General features: G+C 40.0%; 1 protein-coding gene across 4 annotated transcripts in view; it reads right to left on the bottom strand.

Moving 5' to 3' along the window:
* Positions 1-26,306, bottom strand: part of ralgapa2 (Ral GTPase activating protein catalytic subunit alpha 2) — a 560,288-nt gene that overhangs the window by 11,048 nt on the left and 522,934 nt on the right. For 3 of the 4 annotated variants that reach the window (XM_072265565.1, XM_072265570.1, XM_072265569.1), the window contains exon 41: positions 18,024-20,319. The exons of the other annotated variant lie outside the window; for it this stretch is intronic. The gene's annotated coding sequence lies outside the window, so the exon portion shown is untranslated. Of the gene's footprint in view, positions 1-18,023; positions 20,320-26,306 lie in introns of those variants that run through there. 4 annotated transcript variants of the gene reach the window in all.

The following is a 26,306-nucleotide window of genomic DNA, read 5'->3' as shown; positions in this document are numbered from 1 at the left end:
ATGTGGTTTGGGCAGAATTTGAGTTCTGTTTAGGTTCAATAATTTCACTTCATCTAATTTTACTAGCGGTAGCTAATGTGTTCGTTAAGGACCATTAAACATTATTTAAATACTGCAGCTCGTATAGGTGTAAAGAATATGGATATTTGCCAGGACTGAGGGAAAACAGTAGAGGGCAATTTCTTCTGCATTCATACGCGGGGTTCAATATTTTTAAAAATCAGTTTCCACCCGTTTGTACTGACAAGTCCAGGCAATCTCCGCATTCTGCGGTGGCCCGAGTAAACCTCCTCACTATCAATAACGATCAGACATTCTAATATCTGAGTACTGCATCCTAAATGAGACAGGACTTGGAATGGATATAGGGTGCGCAAGCGGGACAGATACCCATTCGTCTTCATCAACTTTAATGGGGGCAGCTATTGCATAATTTAGCACCGACACGTCCAATATTTTCATTGCAAGGCTAGAGGGATTCAGGGCAATTGCTAAAACAGCCCAATTTATCGTTGCTACCTTGCAAACCCCCGTGACCCCACCATCATCCGCACAATTTAGGGTACCCAAGCGAAAGACCTCTTTTGAGTTCTGGCTGTCGGGGACAACAGTACTGAGAAAGCCCGCGGCGTTAATTTGGAAGCTGCTCCATACAGACAACGATTTATGAATGCGGTAACGCTCGAGATCTTGCCATTCTGCTGCAAATATATTATCTTAGTTCAACAGGCGGACGTTCTCATTTCGCCATGAATAATGTAATATTGAAACCACAGAGCGCTCGCCACGTTTGCGCTTTAATCATAATCAAACTTTCAATACATGACATGGAAAGGAACAAGCAGCCCGATGCTGCCGACACACGCCACTCTGGACATTGTCTGGAATTTACGTAGTGTTGAAACACGATGCAGAAGTGAACATCTTCCAGCCTGCCCATAAAGCAGAGCGGGGTGGAGGGGCCTGCGGAGGCAACATTTAAGAGCCAGCATGTGACCTTTTGTAAATGTTATTGACTTAGGAGGCGAGTGGGGATGCAGTACTTACGCAGCCTTTAGCCAATCTCCCTGTTTGATTGTTGCTCTCTCTTTCGCTATTTATTAGGCTAATTTACTTGTTTGTTATTAATTTACCGGATTTGATTTAATAATCATTACTCGTTTAGTTTTCCTTACAAAAACGATTTGAACATTATCATGACAGCGGAGCTCAGTAGATGTCTAAATCCAGACAATCCCTTTTCTTGACGTTTTATTAGCAGAAATAAAGTTAAAGCTAATTTAAAACTCAAGATTGAGATCACTAAATATCTATTCATTTTTTTAAATAATCGATCTGCCCTGGTTTAAAGTTTAGCTCTCGGGAACTATATTGTCCCTTTCCCATTAATCAGTCAAATAAATCTCGTTAATATTAAAATCCCATTGCGTTTAACGATCAGTTTTAAAATGAACAGCAGTCCAACAGTAGAGTGAAAACAGGGACAGGTTTGGGAGTAGCGGTAATGACTAATTTCTCCACACCTGTAGGATTCACTTTAACCAAAAGTCTTCCATTTAACCAAAAAAAAAATCCTCTCGGCCATTATTTATAACACATCAGTCAGTTGATGGGTAGTGCTTGATACTTTGGATACAAAAGTTGTAGAATTAAAAAAGACCTCGCTCCCGTTTACAATTTCTATTCCATTTAATAAGATGCTTTAAATTCAAAATATGTCTCTAAGCCCCTTGATGTGTAGTACCCTATGCACCCTGCTGTGAGAGAATCGCCGGATTATAGCCTAGGCGAGGTTGATCAGACCAGCCCCATCTACGCTTGATTACGATGGAACAATGTTATTAATGAACAAGCTCCTAAATACGGTGTAACGCGCGGCCTTTAGGTAACAATAAGGAGAAAGTTAATGCGGGTTTAAAATGGATTTCCAAACTCTCGTAATGGGTCAATGACACTCAAGTACGGGACTGCGCATCTAAAATCCTGTTCAAATCCTTTGCCCCTTTTCCAAAAAATAATCAAAATTCAGAGCAATTGTTATTTCTCCTTCTGTTCGGAACAGCAGGCGGGTTAATCTGAGATTTATGGCCATCAACATCTTGGAGACGTGCTGCCGAAACACCACTGGGTACAAAACGTTTTTTTTAAAACAATAAATTTGAATTCTGGTTAAAGGGATGATTTTTTTTTCGTAATTCTTGTTCCGCAAATAGTTGAACAGTTTGCGAATTATATAAACAAATATGTTAGCGGATATTGTGCTGAAACCGAGTCTACACTACACCTCGATATTAGTGCTCTATTTTGACAAATTAGATTAATTCCATAAGAACATAAAACATAGGAGCATAATCAGGCCATTTGGCCCATCGAGTCTGCTCCGCTATTCCATCATGGCTGATTTATTACCCATTCTCCTGCCATCTCTTTGTAACCTTTGAAATTCTTACTTAGCAAGAACTTCCGTTTTAGATATACCCAATAACTGTCTGCGGCAATGAATTTCACAGAATCACCACCTCTGGCTAAAGAAATCACTCTTCCTCTCTTTTCTAAAGGGACGTCCTTGTATTCTGAGGCTGTGCACTCTGCTCCTAGATTCCCTCGTTATAGGACACATCCTCTCCGCATCCACTCTTTTAAGAAATTGGTTTTAAAAAAAAGACAAACAGTGATCTTTACTATTGGACATTTATGAGAATAATTACACTTACACCGTGTCGAAAATTAATTTTATCATTGAATATTCAAAGACTTAATACAGTTTGCATGTCAGGGAAAAAAAGTCGGAAGCATGAACAGGGCTGAACTTGAAATAGTCTTTAGGTTAGAGAAGAGGGAATCGAAACTTCTGGTGGCGCAGGTTTGGAATTAGTCGAGTTCAACTTCAAAGCGCAGAATTAGGCGCCAGGCGACAATACCGCAGATAAGACTTTGTGCAAAATCTCAGAGAGACACGGTATGGAAACAGGTCGCGTGGACCACTGAGTTCACGCGGATCCATTTACACCGCTCCCATTTTACTCCCCCCGCATTCCCATCAAGTCCCCCCAGATTCTACCATTCACTAGCACGGGGACGGAAACTTCGCAGTGATGGAGAAAGTGCAAACTCCACGCAGGTAATACCAGAGGTCAGGATCCAATCCGGGGGTTGCTGGAGATACCTGGCAAAAGCGTTATGACGAATTAGCTCAATGCAACACAGCTATTTCTCTACTTCCCATTCTCTAAATCTTCAACGTCCGAAATGACTGGAACTGGCACTGAGAGACAGGAGCCAGCGATGGGTGATACATTGAGCTGTAGATACATTTCTCAAACTAGATGCATCCTTAAGCATGATGAAGTCCTGGAAAGGCGACTATATCAAGTGCTATCTGTGCAGCTAATTACAGCGTTCCTATTCCAACTTGGGACAAAAAGAACACCCACCTTGTTCACTACTTACCTCAAGCTTTTGCAATATCTTTTAAAATTAGTAAAGTTAGAAATGATAAGGGCCTCAGAGAGGTTCCGTAGCCACGTCAATATCACACTAGTGGACTTTGAATCATTGAAGTAGTGCTGGTATATTAGATGCATCCAAGTTAGAAGTAGATAAAGGGAAAAAGACAGAGAGTGTGACAGAGAGTAGACGAATTGTGTGAAGAAACAAAACACAATTGACATGTCATATGAAATCAGAATATGGCTTCAAAAGCAGGAGGGGTCAGGGGTTAAACAGAAAATAAATGGATAATGACAAGATGGAAAATAAAGACAGAGAATGCAGTCCATTATTTACCAATCTTTCAATAGTACACTTACTCTATAATTGTCATCCATAAAGATGTTGAGAGCTATAATATTTTAAAATTAGTTATTTTCATCTTTCACTCTCAAGCTCTCACTTGTGTATTATAAAGTTAGTCACTGAAAGAAGAAACTGGAAAATTGTGATCAAGACCAGAAATCACAATCAAAATTGGTGCTGTCTATTAAATTTCTCTGTGTTGTTGGGGATGGATTGTGACTGATGTCAGTTTCTTATGTGCTAAATGGCATTATTTTACCAACACTTCAAGCAAGGGAAAGGAGTCATTTCTCACTTTCCTGTGGAATGGCTGAAGGGTGGACTCGATTTTAAACACATTGCTGTTTTTAAACTCCTCAGTGATCAGTTGATCAGGCTAGAGTATGCATTTGGTGCAATAATCTTTGCAGACTCCACTTAAAGATGTGACTTCTATTTTTGATGTTACCATTATAGTATTAACCACATGGAAAAGCTGCATTCACAAGTTTTTCTTAATATTGAAACACAAATTTCAACAAAACAAAGTGTCCCCTGTTTACAGAACTGAAACTGAAATGATAAATATTAAAAATGCACCCATTTCATGTTCATACATTGTTTAAAATTGTGCAAGTATCTACTGTCTAGGATGAATTAACATTGATGTGTAATCTATACTGTCCGTCAATAGCATTGGATACAACGTCAGGGGAACAAAACAGTTAAAGGCTAAATTAATTTAAACTAAAATACATTTCGTGTGGTACTAAAATTGATGAAATATAGTTGGAACATAGAACAGTACACAGTATTATCCCTTCAGCCCACAATGTTGTGCCGGCCTTCAAACCTACTCTAAAATCAATCTAACTTTTCCCTCCTATATAGCCCCCTATTTTATTCTCTCATCCATGTGTCTAAGAGTTTCTTAAACACATCTAATGTATCTGCCTCTATCACCACCCCTGGCAGGGCATTCCACACACTCACCACCCTCTTTGTAATGAACTTGTCTCTGACATCCCCCTATACTTTCCTCCAATCATTTTAAACTAATGCCCCTAGTATTAGCCATTTCCACCCTGGGAAAAAGTCTCTCACTATCCACTTAATCTATGCCTCTTATCATCTTGTACACCCTCTATCAAGCCACCTCTCATATATTTATAGTTATATTTATTTTTCCAATAAGTTATAGTTCATACATAGAAACATACATAGAAAATAGGTGCAGGAGTAGGCCATTCGGCCCTTTGAGCCTGCACCACCATTTATTATGATCACGGCTGATCATCCAACTCAGAACCCCGCCCCAGCCTTCCCTCCATACCCCCTGACCCCCGTAGCCACAAGGGCCATATCTAACTCCCTCTTAAATATAGCCAATGAACTGGCCTCAATTGTTTCCTGTGGCAGAGAATTCCACAGATTCACCACTCTCTGTGTGAAGAAGTTTTTCCTAATCTCGGTCCTAAAAGGCTTCCCCTCTATCCTCAAACTGTGGCCCCCCGTTCTGGACTTCCCCAACATCGGGAACAATCTTCCTGCATCTAGCCTGTCCAATCCCTTTAGGATCTTATACGTTTCAATCAGATCCCCCCTCAATCTTCTAAATTCCAACGAGTACAAGCCCAGTTCATCCAGTCTTTCTTCATATGAAAGTCCCGCCATCCCAGGAATCAATCTGGTGAACCTTCTTTGTACTCCCTCTATGGCAAGGATGTCTTTCCTCAGATTAGGATCAGATTTCCTCAGATTACACAGAAAATTTTTATTAAACAATTAATTGCGACTTTGTCAGGGTGGTTAAAGCCGATTTACTTCCAAACTGCATTTGAGTTGCCACTCAATTTGCGATCAAGACTTTTCCATCCATTCAATCCCTTTGTGATCATGAGTGGTACATGAATAAGTGACCAGATGAATGTGGAAATCTACCACTGGTGACCACTTAGACCTTCCAAAAGGCAGTATTTAAATTCCTTTGGCTAACTATTATTCCTAAAAAAGACATAAATTGTAAGGAAAAAGGAAGTTCTCTAAAAAAAAACTTCAAATAATTTCCTTTCTGATGCTGTACTCCTTCAAGAAGACTAGAATATGAAAGCAAGGCTGTAACGTTGAGACATTATAAAGCATTGGTGAGAATCACTTGGAGTATTGTGAGCAGGTTTTGGCCCTTTATCTCAGAAAGGATGTGCTGAAACTGGAGAGGCTTCAAAGGAGGTTCATGAAAATGATTCACATGAAGAGCATTTGATGGAATTCAGAAGAATGAGGGGTGACCTCTTTGAAATCTGTCAAATGGTGAAAGGCCTTGATAGAGTGGATGTGGAGAGGATGTTTCCTATGGTGGGAGAGTCTAAGACCAGAGGACACAGCCTCAGAACAGAGGGACATTCTTTAACAGTGGAGATGAGGAGGAATTTCTTTAACCAGAGAGTGGTGAACCAGTGGAATTATTTGCCACAGGCAGCTGTGGAGGCCAAGTTTTTATGTAGATTTAAGGCCAAGGTTGATAGATTCTTGATTGTTCGTGGCATGATGGGATACAGGGAAAAGGCAGGAAACTGGGACTGAGAGGAAAATTGGATCAGCCATGATGAAATGGCAGAGCAGAATCAATGGGCCAAATGGCCTAATTCTGCTCCTATATCTTATGTTCTTATGGTCCTTAAAGTGTCTAAGATGAAGAAAGTACCTGTTGATTGAAATAGTATTATAAATAGTATCCATAAAATAATGGAAGTGTGTGTCTAGCTGTCTAGAAGTTCCTATGAGTGGCTCTCTGTTGAGACAAAGTCTGTTATATTTCACTGGGAAACTGAGCCTCAGAGCAAGCCAATGAGTGCTTTTAGTTAGTGATATTAGTGATTTGGAACCAGGTTACTTAATAGTTCCTTAAAGTTGTATAACCAGGGGTGGTAATGGGGATAAGCTCCCACTTCCTATTAAATGCTTCCTATGGCATGCACCTCAAGTAGCCTCTGACAACCAAGTTCAGCTCCTGGCCCTCATATGTGACTTAGCTACTGAGCCTGGTGGAACCATTTCTTCTGACAGGAGAAAGGGCCAAAGATGGGTTACCGGTGCCTTAAAACCAGTCGCTTCGGGCAGATGGGTCTCGTCAGCCATGGTTGACAGCTCATTTTGGAAAAGGAAAACTCAGATCTCAAATGTTCACAGCCTTGCGGCTATACCCACTCATGGGGAAGGCTTTGGGAGCAAACCTCGAGGGAAAAATCCAGAGCTGGAGTCCCTAAGGCAGTCCAAGGCGTTCAATGCTGACTGGCAACTCCTGCTTGCTCTCCATATCGTACTGCCCAGGCTTGCGTATCTAGGCAGCCAGGACACAGTATGCATGGTCGACTCTGACTGGCAGAGGCCCTCACCACTCAATAGTGCATCACATGACATTGAAAATTGAGAAAAATATCATTCATGCTGCCAAGACCAGATAAGTACATAGTTGTCAAGGGTATGAAGAGCCATGGTCCAGGTGCGGGTCAATGGGACTAGGCAGAATAACAGTTCAGCAAGGACTAGATGGGCTGAAGGGCCTGTTTCTGTGCTGTAGTATGCTATTGTACGAGACCAAAATTTAGTCGTCATTTTCAAATGTTCAAGGTGATGGTGATGAACCATCACATCAAATTCGATGTCTACAACGTGAAGTTACTTTACATCCAAAATACGGATAAGCTGGGAGCTGGAGGATTTTGAGGCAGTGACAATAGGGAGTGCGACTTGGAGAACTTTGCTGTTCTGTTGTTCCCATGCACCTTGCTGCTTCTCTTTCCAGATGGTGTTGCTTATTGGGAGCTTGAACACATGCTGTAACCAAGATGGTATATGGTAAACTGTGTATCATTCAAGAGGCAAATTGGCTAGCAGTCTAATGGATCACTATATACTGAATGATTCAAACTCTTGGGTGTTGAGGCAAAAATTATCCAGGTAATTGAGAATATTCTGACTCATTCCTGAATTTTTTATTCCCCACAAAATCATTCAGAGTTTTCCCCAACCGGAAGCCCTGCATGAACCATGAGATTGCCATCCACTGAGGGCCAGAGGCACTCAAGTCCAGTGACCAAGAAAATTACAAGAGGTCCAGGTGTGATCTCCAGAAAGCCAACTCACAGGCAAAGGGGCAATTCCTGACTAAACGTGAGTCAACAAAGGATGCTTGACAGTTGCAGCAGGGCTTGAATGCTATCATCTCTTATAAAGTAAAGTCAAGCGACATAGGCAACAACTAAGCTTTGCTTTCAGATGAACTCAATGCCTTCCATGCTTGCTTTGACCATCAAAACACAGAGGAACCATCACGTACTGTGATCCTGTGATTTCAGTCTCTGAGGGTGATGTGCGAGCAGCCTTCAGGAGGGTGAACCCATGAAAAGCATTTGGCCCAGACAGTGTACCTGGCCCAGTACTGAAGACCTGTGCAGATCATCTGGCTGGAATGTTCACTGAGGTCTTTAATTTTTTGTTTTAGCAGTCTGAGGTACCCACCTGCTTCAAGCAGACTTCACTTCTACTGGTGGTAACCCGCCTCAATGAATATCATCCAGTAGCACTTACATCTACAGTGATGAAGTGTTTTGAGAATTTGGTGATTAAGCATATCAATTCCTGCCAAAGAAGTGACTTGGATCCACTTCAATGTGCCCACTGAGCAACAGGCCCACAGCACATGCCATCTTATTGGGTCTTCACTCAACCCTGGAACAAATGGACAGCAAAGATGCATACATCACAATGCTCTTTATTGTCTACAGTTCGGCATTCAATACTATCATCCCCTAAAAACTAATCAATAAGCATCAAGACCTTGGCCTCAATACTCCCTTGTGGAATTGGATCCTCAATTTCCTCATGAAGACCTCAGTCAGTCTGGATTGACAACAACGTGATGACACAAAGGTTGGGGGTGTTGTGGATAGTGCAGAGGGCTGTCAGAGGTGACAGCAGGACATCGTTAGGATGAAAAACTGAGCTGAGAAGTGGTAGATGGAGTTCAACCCAGATAAGTGTGAAGTGGTTCATTTTGGTAGGTCAAATATGATGGCAGAATATAGTATTAATGGTAAAACTCTTGACAGTGTGGAGGATCAGAGGGATCTTGGGGTCTGAGTTGATAGGACATTCAAAGCTGCTGTGCAGGTTGACTTTGTGTTTAAGAAGGCATGCGATGCATTGGCCTTCATCAACCACGGAACTAAGTTTACGAGTCGAGAGGTAAGGCCAGCCCCCACTTGGAGTACTGTGCTCAGTTCTGGTCACCTCACTACAAGAAGGATGTGCAAACTATAGAAAGGGTGACGAGGAGATTTACAAGGATGTTGCCTGGGTTGGGGAGCATGCCTTATGAGAATAGGTTGAGTGAACTTGGCCTTTTCTCCTTGAAGCGTTGGAGGATGAGAGGCGACCTGATAGAGGTGTATAAGATGATGAGAGGCATTGCTTGTGTGGATAGTCAGAGGCTTTTTCCCAGGGCTGAAATGGCTAACATGAGAGGGCACAGTTTTAAGGTGCTTGGAACTAGGTACAGAGGAGATGTTAGGGAGTGGTGAGTGTGTGGAATGGGCTACTGGCGACAGCAGTGGAGGCGGATACGATAGGGTCTTTTAAGAGACTCCTGGATAGGTACATAGAGCTTAGAAAAATAGAGGGCTATGGGTAACCCTAGGTAATTTCTAAAGTAAGTATGTTTGGCACAGCATTGTGGGCTGAAGGGCCTGTATTGTGCTGTAGGTTTTCTAAGTTCTAATGTCTTCACAATCTCCATCAGCACAGGTGCACCCCAAGGTTGTGTGCTTAGCCCCCCCCCCACTTCATTTGCTTCACACTTGTGATTGTACGGCTAAGCACAGCTCCAATGCGTATTCAAGTTTGTTAACAACACCACTGTTGTGGGCAAAATCAGAAGTGGTGATGAATCAGCATATAGGAGGGAAATTGAAAATCTGGCTGAGTGGTGCCGCAACAAGAACTCTTACTCAATGTCAACAAGACCAAGGAGCTGATTATTGACTTCAGGAGGAGGAAACCAGAGGTCCATGAGCCAGTCCTCATCGGGGGTTCAGAGGTGGAGAGGGTCAGCAACTTTAAATTCCTCAGTGTTAACATTTTGGAGGACCCGTCCTGGGCCCAGCATGCAAGCACAATTATGAAGAAAGCACGCAGCACCTTTATTTTCTTAGGAGTTTGCGAAGGTTCGCACGACATCTGAAACTTTGATAAGCTTCTATGGGTATGTGGAGGACAGTATATCGTTTGCATCACAGCCTGGTATAGAAGCACCAATAGCCTTGAATAGAAAATCCTACAAGTAGCAGATACTGCCAGTCCATCATGGGTAAAGCCCTCCCCACCATTGAGCACATCTACACAAAGTGTTGTTGCAGGAAAGCACAATCCATCATCAGGGACCAGACCTCTCAGGCCATGCTCTCTTCTCGCTCCTGCCAACAGAAAGAAGGTACAGGGGCTTCAGGACTCACACCACCAGGTTCAGTTATTACCCCTCAACCACCAGGCTCTTGAACCAAAGATGATAACTTCATTCAGCTTCACTTGCCCTATCATTCCGGCAGTCTATCGACTCATTTTCAGGAACTCTTCATTTCATGTTCTCGATATTTATTGCTTATTTATTTATTTTTATTATTTCTTTCTTTTGCATTTGCACCGGTTGTTGTCTTTTTCACATTGGTTGAATGCCCCCATTGGTGCAGCCTTTCATTAGTTCTATTATGGTTATTATTTTATTATGGATTTATTGAGTATGCCCACAAGAAAATGTATCTCAGGCTTGTATATGGTAACATACTGTGTATGAACTTTGATAACAAATTTACTTTGAATTTGAATTTTACCTTGCTTAGATTCAGATTCATTTATTTATCACGTGTACATTGAAGCATACAGCAAAATGCGCAGTTTCCATCAACAACCAACATAACATAAGGATGTACTGAAGGCAGCCCACAAGTGTCACCACACATTATTGGCACCAACATAACATGTCCACAATGTTCATCAGAACAACACCCCAACAAAACAAGCAGCTTTCCTCCCACCCACTTGTAAATGGGAGAAGAGTTTGGGAAGTCAAGATCGAGTCATATTGCACAAATCACCTAAGCTCAGGAATTTAGTGGACAGTGTTTATGCGGCTGGTCCAGTTAACCTTATGATTAATGTTGGCTCACTCCAGGATGTTAGAAGAGTGAAAGTAACTTAAATATCTGGCCAGTCTACTTATACCACTAATATAGATGATTCAATTCATTTCTGCTAATTGGATTGTCCAATTTCTTAGCAACAACCTCTTGGCCTATGTCAGCTTAAGTGCACTTCTGGACTTCATCAAAAATAATAGTTTTGAATATAAAGGGAAGGTGATTAGACTCCCCTGATTGGCAGGGCATTCATACACCACATCAGTGCGAAATCAAATGATTTATTTCTATGTAAGGTGACCATGAACTACTACATCATTTGAAGTGTAAATGGACCTCAACCATCAGTGAATGTTCACATTTCTGACCTTTTGTGGAGGGAAGGTTAGTGAAGAGGTAGTTGGGCCTAGGAAACTGCCATCTGGAAATCCTGGAGCAATGTTACACATTTCAAAAGAAAAGCAAACTAGCATCACTGCAGGGCAGAAGTGAGAATGAAAGAAAATAAAATCTAGAGACAAGTGTCAAAAAGTACTTCATCACAAAATGTGAAGTGTTTGGAATGGATTGAGAGGAGAGGTAGCAATGGCACAGAACATGGTATGTCTGACAATAATGATGCAAGGGCAAGAAAACTAAAAATAAGCTTTGATACACCTACTGTTCTATTTTGAACTTGCCAACATTTACACATCTATTATGTATCAATCAACACTATTATGTATTTAAAAATTATACACAATCTACTTAAATTTCTATTATTACTCATTTTTTGTAATGCAATTATAAAATTGGAAAATGGATTAAGCAACAAAATAGATAAAAGAAACCTGCAATGGTGTTTATATTTTTCTTTGAGCGAATCTTGTATTATTGCATCAGTAATAAAACCAAAACTGATTAGATTGAAATCATAATTTTTAATGAATTCCATCTCCATGACAATGCACATAACAAAGGTATCCTGAACTTTCATCTTAAAAATGCTTGATATCTTAATGCAAGCATTCTTAAGCTTCTTGTTTTGAAATCATTTGACAGCTTGAGAAACAGAAAAAATACACTAAAATGGATTGTTCTCAAAGAACAATATGAGCTTAGTTTATTCATATTGCCAAAACTTGCAAAATGAAAATATTTGTAAATACTTTGAACAAATATCTGTAAGTATTCAAGTGCAATTGTGCACATCATTTCTCAGTTACCCAGCTGTTTTTCTTAACTCATTCTGTGGTGATGTGCCACAGCAGATAAAGGGAACAGATACGATTTCTTAATGCTCATATGGCTATTCACATTTTCTCATGACTGCAGTGAGATGACAATAATAAATTCAATGCACAATCCCAAAACCGGCATCTTCATACTTCAAAGACTGGATATAAAATAATATTTTCCAAAGCTTTTATAATCACGACCTTAAAATATTGTGATGCAAAGATCTATTTTTACACTTTTCATAGTTTGTAGTTGAAAAACGATTTCCTAAAATTGCAGAATGATTTTTTATATACGTCTGTGTGATAACTTTATTCAAGTTGTCTCCAAGATTAATTCAGCAGGAAGACTCCATGAAATTCAACTGAAAAAGACATGATCTTGTTTCTGCTTTGGTGGCTGGATGCACCATAGCATTTCTGAATTTAAAATAATAATTATAGATGCATCACTTTTATTTTTTGAACATATTTATAACTGTCTTAGGATCTTTACTGGCAAAATGTTAAAAAATAAATAAACAACTATGTCCACCTTTAAATTTTGTACAAAATTGTATTCTGCATTTTAATAAAACTTAAATGATATTTAATTACTTTTATGAACATCAGCTCACATCTCTAAATGGAGAGGGAATAAAGACAGAATTGGCTTTTATTGATATGATTCTATTTGGTAATAGCATAAGGTTAATTCTAAAGACACACATATTGTTTCATACAGAGTGCAAACTGCGACACTGTTCTGATGTGAGATAAATGAAAGGAACAAGGTATGCAGTAAAATGCTTTTTTGTTGTTTGAAAGTGGTTGGCAGCACAGGATGTCAAACAAACCTATTTTGCAGAGACGATCTTGACAGATCATCGCAGGTTATAACAGATGACAAGGTAGCCTCTTGTTACTTTCACAGGCAAGATCCAATATCTGTTATACTGCCGTGCACTCATGTTAAAGTGTAGTGCATAATGAAAAACTACATCCCCCGGAAGAAGTGGTTCATACAGTTAGCATTACGTATTATTACATTTTTCTATCCTTGAAAACTATCAAATCCTTTGAACAATCAAATTAGTATGACCTCTGGAAGAATAGAATAACCATGAGCACTTAACAATCTGCAGGAGGATCTCTGGGTCAAGCAGCATCTATTTAGGGCGTTGGAGAAGGAATAGTTGAGATTTCATGTCAAAATTCTTGTGCATCCAGAATAATAATGATCTGGGGAAAACAAGGAACTACTGCATCAAAAATAAATGCATCGGATGTCGATGGCCCCATAGAGAAACAGTGCAGTTCCCTTAGAGCAAGGAGACTGAAGAATCAAACAATTTCCCGAGTTTGGCTTTCCAACAGCCTCGGACAGTATGCTCTAAAAGGGCAGACACATTCTAAAGGTTTCAAAAATGTTGCAGGACAAATTGCTGATGCTGCATTTTTGAATACTGTATTGAGTTTAAAAAAAAGCTCTTTATCAGTTTTAGAAAATCCACCGATAGTTGAGAGGCAGCAAATAAACTTTCCAAGAACGTTATTTTCTCCAGCTTCAACATTATGAGCAGTAATGAAAATTGATTATGGAGGGACACAAGATGAGAAAGAAAAGTTAAACAGCAGTGCATTATAAATGGACATATTTCTGTCAGTAAATAATTAAATCCGTGATCAGTTTTCAAACCTACTCTGATATTCTGACGGGTATAATATCTTTATATGGGGCAACATCAAACAAGACAGCATAAATATGTAGATACATGCTATCGCTAGGTAACTAACAAGTTCTGCTATTTTTAAAAGATGCCGATTTTGTCCACTTAAGGAAGAAAATCTACAAATATTATTCAGTATGGTAATCATACCTCCCACAGTATTGTAATGAATGGCATAAAAGTTCATGAGATTGATAAGAACAACCACTAGGAGTGGAGAAAGGAAACTAGTTTTGACACTCATATATACATAGGTTGCACTTCTCAATTTAACATTAATAGGGGAACTCATTAGTATCTACAGGTCCATTAGATGGATGTTCATAACCCGGGGACAGCTCTTATAAAAATACAATAATGCAATATACAAATATTTCAGCTCGACTGCCTAGTATCTAGAAAAGTATACAGAAATATAGTACTAGTTACTTCATCAGAGTGATATAATATGTGAAACTAGTCATTGTTTCCCAATTAGGATTATTTGATAAAGTTCAGACATGTGAACAATATACATATAAAATCTGAATATCAAAAAAATTATGCATAAAGTATTTTAAGTTAAACATCACATCACATTACTCGTGCTTTAAGTTCCATCTTGAAGGCAGACCAGATATGGGTGTTCATGACTAATAATTTTAATTACAGTGCTGAGTCTTCACCAATCCCCTTCCTGTCACAGTATGTGGACAGGCTGACTAGGGGGAATGCCATACCAGGTCTAGTACTAGGTAATGAACCGGGTCAGGTCACAGATCTTTCTGTGGGTGAGCATCTGGGGGACAGTGACCACCGCTCCCTGGCCTTTAGCATTATCATGGAAAAGGATAGAATCGGAGAGGACAGGAAAATTTTTAATTGGGAAAGGGCAAATTATGAGGCTATAAGGCTAGAACTTGCTGGTGTGAATTGGGATGATGTTTTTGCAGGGAAATGTACTAGGGACATGTGGTCGATGTTTAGAGATCTCTTGCAGGATGTTAGGGATAAATTTGTCCTGGTGAGGAAGATAAAGAATGGTAGGGTGAAGGAACCATGGGTGACAAGTGAGGTGGAAAATCTAGTCAGGTGGAAGAAGGCAGCATGTATGAGGTTTACGAAGCAAGGATCAGATAGGTCTATTGAGGGATATAGGGAAGCAAGAAAGGAGCTTAAGAAGGGGCTGAGAAGAGCAAGAAGGGGGCATGAGAAGGCCTTGGTGAGTAGGGTAAAGGAAAACCCCAAGGCATTCTTCAATTATGTGAAGAAAAAAGGATGACAGGAGTGAAGGTAGGACCCATTAGAGATAAAGGTGGGAAGATGTGCCTGGAGGCTGTGGAAGTGAGCGAGGTCCTCAATGAATACTTCTCTTCGGTATTCACCAATGAGAGGGAACTTGATGATGGTGAGGACAATATGAGTGAGGTTGATGTTCTGGAGCATGTTGATATTAAGGGAGAGGAGGTGTTGGAGTTGTTAAAATACATTAGGACAGATAAGTCCCCAGGGCCTGACGGAATATTCCCCAGGCTGCTCCATGAGGCGAGAGAAGAGATTGCTGAGCCTCTGGCTAGGATCTTTATGTCCTCGTTGCCCATGGGAATGGTACCGGAGGATTGGAGGGAGGCAAATGTTGTTCCCTTGTTCAAAAAAGGTAGTAGGGATAGTCTGGGTAATTATAGACCAGTGAGCCTTACGTCTGTGGTGGGAAAGCTGTTGGAAAAGATTTTTAGAGATAGGATCTATGGGCATTTAGAGAATCATGGTCTGATCAGGGACAGTCAGCATGGCTTTGTGAAGGGCAGATCGTGTCTAACAAGCCTGATAGAGTTCTTTGAAGAAGTGATCAGGCATATAGATGAAGGTAATGCAGTGGATGTGATCTATATGGATTTTAGTAAGGCATTTGACAAGGTTCCACATGGTAGGCTTATTCAGAAAGTCAGAAGGCATGGGATCCAGGGAAGTTTGGCCAGGTGGGTTCAGAATTGGCTTGCCTGCAGAAGGCAGAGGGTCGTGGTAGAGGGAGTACATTCAGATTGGAGGATTGTGACTAGTGGTGTCCCACAAGGATCTATTCTGGGACCTCTACTTTTCGTGATTTTTATTAACGACCTGGATGCGGGGGTAGAAGGCTGGGTTGGCAAGTTTGCAGACGACACAAAGGTTGGTGGTGTTGTAGATAGTGTAGAGGATTGTCAAAGATTGCCGAGAAACATTGATAGGATGCAGAAGTGGGCTGAGAAGTGGCAGATGGAGTTCAACCTGGAGAAGCGTGAGGTGGTACACTTTGGAAGGGCAGACTCCAAGGCAGAGTACAAAGTAAATGGCAGGATACTTGGTAGTGTGGAGGAGCAGAGGGATCTGGGGGTACATGTCCACAGATCCCTGAAAGTTGCCTCACAGGTAGATAGGGTAGTTAAGAAAGCTTATGGGGTGTTAGCTTTCATAAGTTGAGGGATAGAGTTTAGGAGTCGCAATGTAATTATGCAGCTCTATAAAACTCTAGTTAGGCCAAACTTGGAGTACTGTGTCCAGTTCTGGTCGCCTCACTATAGGAAGGATGTGGAAGCATTGGAAAGAGTATAGAGGAGATTTACCAGGATGCTGCCTGGTTTAGAGAGTATGCATTATGATCAGAGATTAAGGGAGCTAGGTTTTACTCTTTGGAGAGAAGGAGGATGAGAGGAGACATGATAGAGGTGTACAAGATAATAAGAGGAATAGGTAGAGTGGATAGCCAGTGCCTCTACCCCAGGGCACCACTGCTCAATACAAGGGGACATGGCTTTAAGGTAAGGGGTGGGAAGTTCAAGGGGGATATTAGAGGAAGGTTTTTTACTCAGAGAGTGGTTGGTGCGTGGAATGCACTGCCTGAGTCAGTGGTGGAGCCAGATACACTAGTGAAGTTTAAGAGACTACTAGACAGGTATATGGAGGAATTTAAGTTGGGGGCTTATATGGGAGGCTGAGTTTGAAGGTTGGCACAACATTGTGGGCCGAAGGGCCTGCACTGTGCTGTACTATTCTATGTTCTATAACCAGAAGGAAAATCTCAGTCTTTTTTTTGGATGGGGTTGGGGAGGGAGGACTTAGAAATGAAATGCCCCAAGTCTTCAGTGAAGTAGTGCAACTTTTGTGTGATACAACAAATTCTACAGAAATGAAGTATTATTTTAAAAGTTAAGCTGAAGATTAAAATGTTTGGTGTTCCCAACGTTTCCTTGGTAATGATGTCAAGCATTTTCATGTTTATGTGAAATGTCTGCGGAGCAGGGTAACAGCACTGGCGTATCATTACAAAATCAGTACATTGGGTATTTTCAAGAATCATTCTATGAATTAGACAAGAAATTCAGATATTGCTGAATAATATTGCATTGTTGTAGTGAAATATTCAAAGTGATCCGTGCAACATGGTTTAGTCAGTGACTCTGTGACATGCTATGAAGGGAAAGTCAGAAGAGGGCAGGTTTGTTCACTGAATAGAAGACATCTTCTGCATTAAAATAATTCCATTAAAACTTCTGAACTAACTCGAAGAAAATAAGCAATATGAATTTTATGGAGGTACATTTCTCCTGATTAATTGAATTATTAATATAGTTAGACTAGAATTTATGTAATTCTATACGTTAAATTAATTGTAAGGAAAATATTTACTGGTATAAACAGGCCAAAATATCTGGGCACAAATCAAGTAACAGTTATAATTTACACAGGAAGAGCATGCACAGTGAAACCTTTGCTGACACTATTTAACCTTTTAGTAACTGAGGATTAGCAAATTAAGGAGAAAACATGACACTTCAGGTTCAGACAGAGAACACTGCAAATTAGGAACTGTCTGAAAACTGGACACACTTCTTTAATTTTGCTTTACATTATAAAGTTACAGATTTTTAAAGAAACATTTAAAAAAGCTGCAAAGTAGGTTCCTATTGAGAAATATTCTTAAAAAGAATTTGTAGATCAAACAAACGGATAAAACAGGCTGAATTTATGACTAATTATTTACAAATGATATGCTGTAGAAGACACAATCTTAGCTATAGCCTGATAAGTAGGGATGCCACATGAATTACCATAACACTGCAAGACTGCATCTCACATTCCTGCACCAAATGCCAAGTACAGATCACTGGAGGCTCTGTCTGTTTTCTTTAATATGAGCTCAATGATTGACAGAAATCAACAGCAAGATGTTACATTTGAATTATAACTTACAAAGGCTGCTTTTTTATATTCTGCTTATCAAATATTACTTTGTATTTACATTTATAATAAAAATAAAGCATTGTACAAAGCATCTGACAACCAAAGAGCACATTCACTTGACTGATACACAAAGTATAAGTGCAATAGAAGGATGAACACCAAAAGAGCATTACTTTAGAATATTAAAGTTGTCATTGCAAAACAAAATATTAGTAGACATTGACAGAAATTGAAATCTTACATTTCATCTGTTTAATGTATTCAAACAAAGCATAATCTGAGTAAATAAATAGTCCAGGTAACCCATATGTCAACTGCTGATTGAAACATACAGGAAGACAAAGATTTTCAGGAGTATGATATAAAACAAAATGAGTTACAAGTGCACATATATACAAAATGTTAACAGAGTTACTGTTCTATTTGTCACAATTTTAAGATGCAATAAGTGATAAGGAATCCTTAGTCAAAAAAACTCACAAATTAAGTATCTAAATATGCAGTGATTTGCCTGTGTTCTCTTGCAGCTTAATTTATCTAAATGAGAAAAAAACATTAGGTATTTGGTCCTACAATTCAGTGCTTCAGAGCTGTGAGGTAAAGAATATTGGGTGACAAAGACCCATGATGGATATTTATTCAAAATTTTCAGAACTGGGCCAAGACTGGACAATGATTTCCACAAATGCAGCACCTTTTATAAGTATTTCATTATCTGTGGCCATATTCCTTTCTGAAATGTTAATTACATATCCAGGGGATGCTTACATCACAAACAAGCAAGGCAATTACTGCACAGAAAGATAGGAACAAATAGAATTTTAACTCTTATGTTGCACTTTAAAAAATATTATATATATATATGGTTTTTGCTTGGATATGACTTGCAGGAGGCACTAAATTAAGAGCTTCAGATTAAACATTTGCCGGAATTGCAAATAAGTCTTTGTCCACTTGTACACTGTACACTAAATGAATTATAGATGGTACAACTCTATTCCCAAATTAGCTCAGGTTCTTGTTTTGTATCATCCTCCTGATATACTTGTGCTTTTAATCTGTAAAGAACTAATAGGTTTTTAAGGTCAACATATAAACAGGTATATATCTGAACTTCATTCTTTCTTTGATGTTATTACAAAGAATAAAAAGAATTAATAAAGTCTTTTCTCTTTGCTTCCCATGTTTGTGGTCACTCAAATGTAATGCAAATAGTTAAAAGATAGAGACCATGTGCTTGAAAGTGACTAGTCCACTGCCTCTGGTGCTTCACCTAATCTTAAAGATCTTAGCAGCAGAGTTTCTACTAACTAGTAATTCACATTCCTATGCTTGTGTGTTACAAAAGTCACATTTTCTGGAATTTATAAGGGGGGGGGGAACGTAAGAAAGAAGGTAAGTAAAGGCTAGAGGACAGTGGTATAAAATTAGCCAAAAAGAAGATCTGTGGTAAACATCTGTATTGCACATTTTGCACAGCACAAAATGTCATATTGGGACATTACATCTGTGTTTTAAAATCCTATTAATTTCCTGGTAGCACTCACATATAATTCTGTCAATGAGAAATGATGTCCTTTCCCATAAGTGACATAATATCAGTTGGAAACACTGAAGGGCAGTGATTTCAATATGTTTTGGAGTGCTTATTATTGCACTAACTGAATACCACAATCATGCAGGTGCACTGAGTCTAATTTCAGGCTCTAAGAGTTGTTCTGATTATAATGCTAGAGTGTGGTGGGCTCCACATATAGTTGCCATCATATTGTTTCCTAACATAGCCATCAATAAGGTAAGTGATATTATATACCATATAGTGTTATGGTATGCAGATGACACAATACATTCATCCCTAGACAGGAGGAAAGATTGACATGTACCCTTGAGACACACAGCTTGTACAATCCTTTATCTATATCTGTTTTACTGAAACTCAATTTCCTATCGAAGAAAGAAAGCAGGTTCAAATCATATCTAAAATAAATGTCATTCTAAACACCGTAAAGGAGTATAAAAATGAAGAGGTTGAAAAGCAAGCCTCAGCTTGCAACTCGTCACTGTAAAATTCTTTAGCTTGAACATAGATTAAATGAACTGGCAGAATGGCAAGATTTCCCAGAGACACTGATTTTTGGGGCATCAGGCATATTGGGTAGTGCTGATCTGTTGGATTAATTCCCACATCTATAGGCATTTCAGTGCTTTGACTTCCATCTGGAGAACCTGAAAAATGGCATAAAATTAATTAATTAGTTTTCTGAATAATTTCCTTTTTATATACATTTTTAAGTGGCTAGGATATCTGGTCTGGTGATGCAATCGGGAAATGTCATGCAATATGGTGATCTGCCCAGTACCTTGCTCATTCAGATTTGACCTTTATTTGAAGTCATCAGCAGCCCAACCCGTCTTAACTTCAGCTATCCAGTTGTGAAGGCTGTTGTTTGTCCTTTTGACTTGCTCAATGTGAGGTTGAACTCCCAAAATATAACAGCTTGAAGTCCTCTGGAATGATTTGAAACAAAATTGGAACATATCTCTTCTTTCTATAATCTAACTTGTCTCTCAGTTATTATTACCTGAGTAGTTTTCTATCTTGTGAAGGGTAGATATCCAGGATTCTATCATTGGCTGTTGATATGGTGGGGCAGAGGATATATCCATAAAAATCTTCTTGCATTGTTTAGTGATTCCCTCCTTTGAAGATGGGAAATGAAAGCATAGTTTGCCTTTCTCTGTAAAATTGGTATGTTCATAAGCAGGTTATTCTGGCTTCTTACCCGTTCTTTTCCTGTCCCAATGAAAGGTCTCAGCCCAAAACATCGACTACTTCTTTCCATAGATACTGCCTGACTTGTTCTTGAATGTTCAATTTACATTTGACATTAAAAATTTGCTGGATTAGTTTTTGATTGTTGCAAAGAACACATTAATATTCCATCTACGTGTTATGCAGCTGATTAAATGATTTTGAACTTGGTAGACTGGTGATCAACTCCAGCAAAGGATCAGGGGTGTGATGGGAAAATGTAGAATGCGATTGTTAAGTCAAAGTCCATTGAAATGGAATGAACAGAGGAGACACTGTATTAATGCCATTTCAGGGTGAAGACACTGGCATTGTTTGTGGCTTTATGCAATGCAGAACTTTAGAAGATAAAAGTGGGTATCACTCGTAAATTAATTATAGAAAAAGTGAGGGAGAAACAACAGCTACTGACAGCACTCGGATAATTATAACAAGATCATTATTTGCTGACATTACATTTTATTGTGGTGTAGTTCAGATGCTGTTTCACAGTAAAACAAAAAACAACCAAAACTTAAGGACACTGCCCACTCTGTGAAGAAGTTCCCCCTCAGTTTCCCCTTAAGTATTTCACCTTTCACCCTTAACCTATGAGCTCTAGTGCAAAAAGCCTGCATGTATTTACCTTAACAAATCTTGCCGTTTCTCCGAAGCTCCATGGAAAAAATCCTACCCTATTCAACCTTTCCTGATAACTCAGGTCCTTTAAGTCCCAGCAACATCCTTGTAAATTTTCTCTGTACTCTTTCAATTTTATTGATATCTTTCCTGTATGTAGGGGACCAAAATTGCTCATAATATTCCAAATTTTGCCTCACCAATGTCTTAAACAACTTCAAAATAACATTCCAACTCATCTATTCAATACTTTGATATACAAAGTCCAATGTACCAAAAGCTCTCTTTACAACCCTTTCAAGAAATTATGGATCTGTATTCACAGATCCCTTTGTTCTACCATTTTCCTCAGTGCCCTGCTGTTCAACGAATAAGTTCTAACCAGGTTCATACTCCCAAACACCTCACACTTGTCTGCATTAAATTCCATTTGCCATTTTTCAACCTGTTTTTTTCATCTGGTCTAGATTCCACCGCAAGCTTTGACAGCCTTCCTTGCTGTCCACTCTGCCCCCAATCTTTGTGTTAGACACAAATTTGCTGATCCTGTTTACCATCTAGGTAATGGTTTGTTGATATAGATGACAAACAACAATGGTCCCAACACCAATCCCCGCAGCACACCACTAATGACAGGCCTTCAGTCAGAGAGGCAACCAACTACTACCCCTCTCTGGCTTTAACTTTGAAGTCAATTTTCAATCTATTTTGCTACCTCATCATGAATGCTAAGTAAATGAATCTTTATGATCCACCTCCCATGCAAGGCTTTGTCAAAGGCCTTGGTAAAGTCCATGTAAACAACACCCACTACCTTGCCCTCAACAACTTTTCTGTAACCTCCTCAAAAAACCCTACAAGATTGGTTAGATATGGTTTATCACACAGAAACCCACATTGACTATACCTAATCAGGCCCTGTCTATCTAAATATTTAGATACCCTGCTCCTTAGAATACTTTTGAATAGCTTATGCACTACTGATGTCAGGCTCATCGGCCTACAATTTCTTGCATTATTTTTAGAGTCTTTCTTAAACAATAGAACATTAGCTATCCTCCAGTCCTCTGGCACCTCACCTTTGGTTACGGATGTTTTAGATATTTCTGCCGGGCCCCCTGCAGTTTCTGTACTAGTCTTCCACAAGGTCCAAGGAGACATCTTGTTAGGCCCTGGGGACTAATCCACCAATTTGCCTCAAGACAGCAGGCGCCTCCTCTTCTGTGTTCCAGATACAACCCATGACCTCACGATTGCTTTGTCTTAGTTCTATATAAGAACATAAGAAATAGGAGCAGGAGTAGGCCATCCAGCCCATCGAGCCTGCCCCGCCATTCAATAAGATCATGGCTGATCCATCCGTAAACTCAGCTTCATCTACCTGCCTTTTCCCCATAATCCTTAATTCCCTTACTATGTAAAAACCTATCTAACTGTTTCTTAAATATATTCAGTGAAGAAGCCTCAACTGCTTTTCTGGGCAGAGAATTCCACAGATATTCTGGGCTAAAATATTCTCATATATTCTGTGTCCATCTCCTGAGGAAATACAGATGCAAGAAAATCTTCTTAAGAACTCCCTAAACTCTTCCACGTGTAGATGATCATGCTAGTCTTCAATTGGACCATTTTTATTCTTTACTATCCTTTTGCTCATAACATCTGTAGAAGCCCTTGGTATTCTCCCTCATCTTGACTAGCAGAGCAAACTCAAGCCTTATTTTAGCCCTCCTGACTTCCCTCTCCAGTTTTCTCGTGCATATCCTCAACTTCTCGAGCACCTCATCTCTTTCTTGCTGTCTATTCCTGCTATGCACCTTCTTCCTCTTAACCAGGAAACAATATCTCTTGAAAACCAAGATTCCTAAACCTGTTATCCCTGCCTTTTAATTCTGACAGGATCATACAAACTCTGTGGTCTCAAAATCTCACTTTGGAAGGCCACCCACATACCAAGTACACCTTTGCCAGACAACAGCCTGTCCCAATCCACATGTGCCATATCCTTTCTAACACCATCAAAACTGATCTTTCTCCAACTTAGAATCTCAAACCAAGGATGAGAACTACCCTTCTCGGAAACTAAAGGCATTATGATCACGAGATGCGAAGTGTTATCCTGCATAAACTTCTGTCAACTGCCCTGTCTCACTCTCTAATAGGAGATCTAGTATCATACTTTCTCTAGTCTCACTCTACAGACCCCTATGTATTGATTAAGGAATCTTTCTAGAACACATTTTGACAAACTCTATCCCATCTAGCCCTTTTGCAGTAAGGGAGTCCCAGTCAATACGTGGAAACTTAAAATCATCTATGATCACAACCTTATGATTCTTGCTATAGTCTATGATCTCTCTAAAATTGGCTCCTCTAACTCTTTAGCCATTTCTGGACTCACTAGCATGTGGCACAGGTGGCAATCCTAATATCACAACCCTAGAGGTCCTGTCCTTTAAGATAGCACCTAACACCCTGAACTCACTTTGCAGGATTTCACTACCCGCCTACCCATGTCATTGGAACTGACATTGGCCATGAACTCTAGCTGTTCACCCTCTCACTTAAGAATGTTGTGGACTCGAATCAAGATGTCCTTTTTCCTGGTACACAGGAGGCAACAAACTATCTGGGAATCCTATTCTCATCCATAGAACCTCTTTACTGTTTCCCTAACCAACAAATCCCCTATCACTACAGCTCACATCCCTTCCCCACTTCCCTTCTGAGCCATAGAGCCAGACTCAGCACCAGAGATCTGACCGTCATAGCTTTCCTCTGCTAGGTTATTCCCCCACCGCAATTGTACCCAAAGTGGTACACCTGTTGTTAAGGGGAATGGCCACAGGGGTACTCTGCAATGGCTGTCTATCCCTTTTCCCCCTCCTGACAGTCACCCAGCTTTCTGTGTTCTGGACTTCAGGTGTAACTACCTTCCTGTACATGCTGTTGATCAACCCTTCAGCCTCTTGAATGATCCAAAGTTCATCCAGTTCCAGCTCCAATTTCATCTTAACATGGTTTGAAAGAAGCTGTAGCTGGATGCACTTCTTGCAGGTGTAGTCGTCAGGTACACTGGCCTTCCTGTCTTTCCACATTCTGCAAGAGGAGCATTCTGCCTGGCCACCTCACTGCTCTAATTGTGCAATAAGAAAGAAAAATAAATTAACAAAACAAATCTACCTACAGCCTTTGCCTCTTCTTGCTGAAGCCCCTATGAGCCCAAGCCTGAACTTCCCACTCTAACACTGGCCCACTCACACAATGGTCACTCCCACTATGGCCTCTCCACTCAAACCTAACTTATTTAAATAACTAAAGGCAGCTTTCTTGGTACTGTGCAATAGTATTTCAGTAAGCCACTACTAATGTGACACATTAAAGTGACCATTGGCTCCATGGGCTGTAATGGGGACAAGCTCCCATTCCCTATTAAATGCTTCCAATAGCGTGCACCTCAAATAGCCTCTGACAACCAAGTCCAGCTCCTGGCCTTCACGCATGGCTTAGTTATTAAGCCTGGCGGAACTGTTTCTACTGACAGGAGAAGGGGCAAAGGCGGATTACTGGTGCCCTAAAACCAGTCGCTTTGAGCAGATGGGGCTCATCAGCCGTGGTTGGCAGATCATCTAGGAGAAGGAAAACTCTGATCTCAAACTTCCGCTGCCTTGCGGCTATACCCACTCATGAATAAGGCCTCAGGAGTAAACCCTGAGGAAAAAAATCCGGAGCTGGAGTCCCTAAGGCAGTCCTATGTTGAGTTCAATGCTGACTGGCAACTCCGCGTCACTGCTGGTATCAAACTGTATTGGTCTCTGCCACTCCTTTGGATTCATCAGGTGCGTGGAGAGGGGGAGCTGGCGAGATGGGCAATAGCTTGCTCTCCATATCGTACTGCCAAGGCCTGCGTATCTAAACAGCTGGGACACAATATCCATGATCAACCCTGACCGACGGAGACCTTCACTCACTCAAAGTGAACATGTAAAAATTAAAATGGAATCACTGGCTGACAGTCACAACAGTCGTTTCTACCACTACTCTATAAAATAGCAACTTGATTAACTTCTGCATCATGCACTGTTACTTTTAGCACATTTAAACAGTAAGGATATACCAATGAAAATATCATTACTTGCTTGAAAATACAATCAACTGGTCTAAACAGAACTGTCAAAGTAAAGTCAATATGCAAAAGGCAACACAAGCTGCTATCAGATTTCTGGTACTGGATAACTGTGCTTTGATTTTATTCTTTGTTTATATATTCAGGCTACATATGAAATCCTACTCTTTAAAGCAACTCTCACAACACGCTGAAGGAACGCAGCAGGTCGGGCAGCATCTGTGGAAACGATGAGTCAAAATTTCGGGCCGGCCTACTCTTTAAACTTAGGAGGCATAGTGCCTGCTGATTATCGCAAGTTGGCAGTAGAAATGAAAAAATTGTAATCTGTTATATATGGGTATGTATGAAACTTAGAAGGAAGGCTTCTTTCTTCATAAACTTATTTCATAAAGGTGAAATTATGATTTGGGTTCAATAGAAATCCAGTTTTAATTGCTCACCTGGTATGGAGCACTGCTGCTACTGAAACTGGATTAGGAACACAGTTCCTTGCTCAGGCACAGCACAGCCTTCTAATCTCAACCCCTGAGGTCAACCTATTCTGATACTCCCATCTAGAATGATTATAAGATAGATCTTTAATTGCCTCCACCATAATCGTTTTTGTCATTTAATCCCCAATTTTACTCAATAGTATGAAAATCTCTTTTATTC

Source organism: Mobula birostris, chromosome 8, assembly GCF_030028105.1.
Source record: "Mobula birostris isolate sMobBir1 chromosome 8, sMobBir1.hap1, whole genome shotgun sequence".
Lineage (NCBI taxonomy): Eukaryota > Metazoa > Chordata > Chondrichthyes > Myliobatiformes > Myliobatidae > Mobula > Mobula birostris.
The sequence above is the reverse complement of the archived record's forward strand: the minus strand, read 5'-3'. Positions and strand labels throughout refer to the sequence as shown.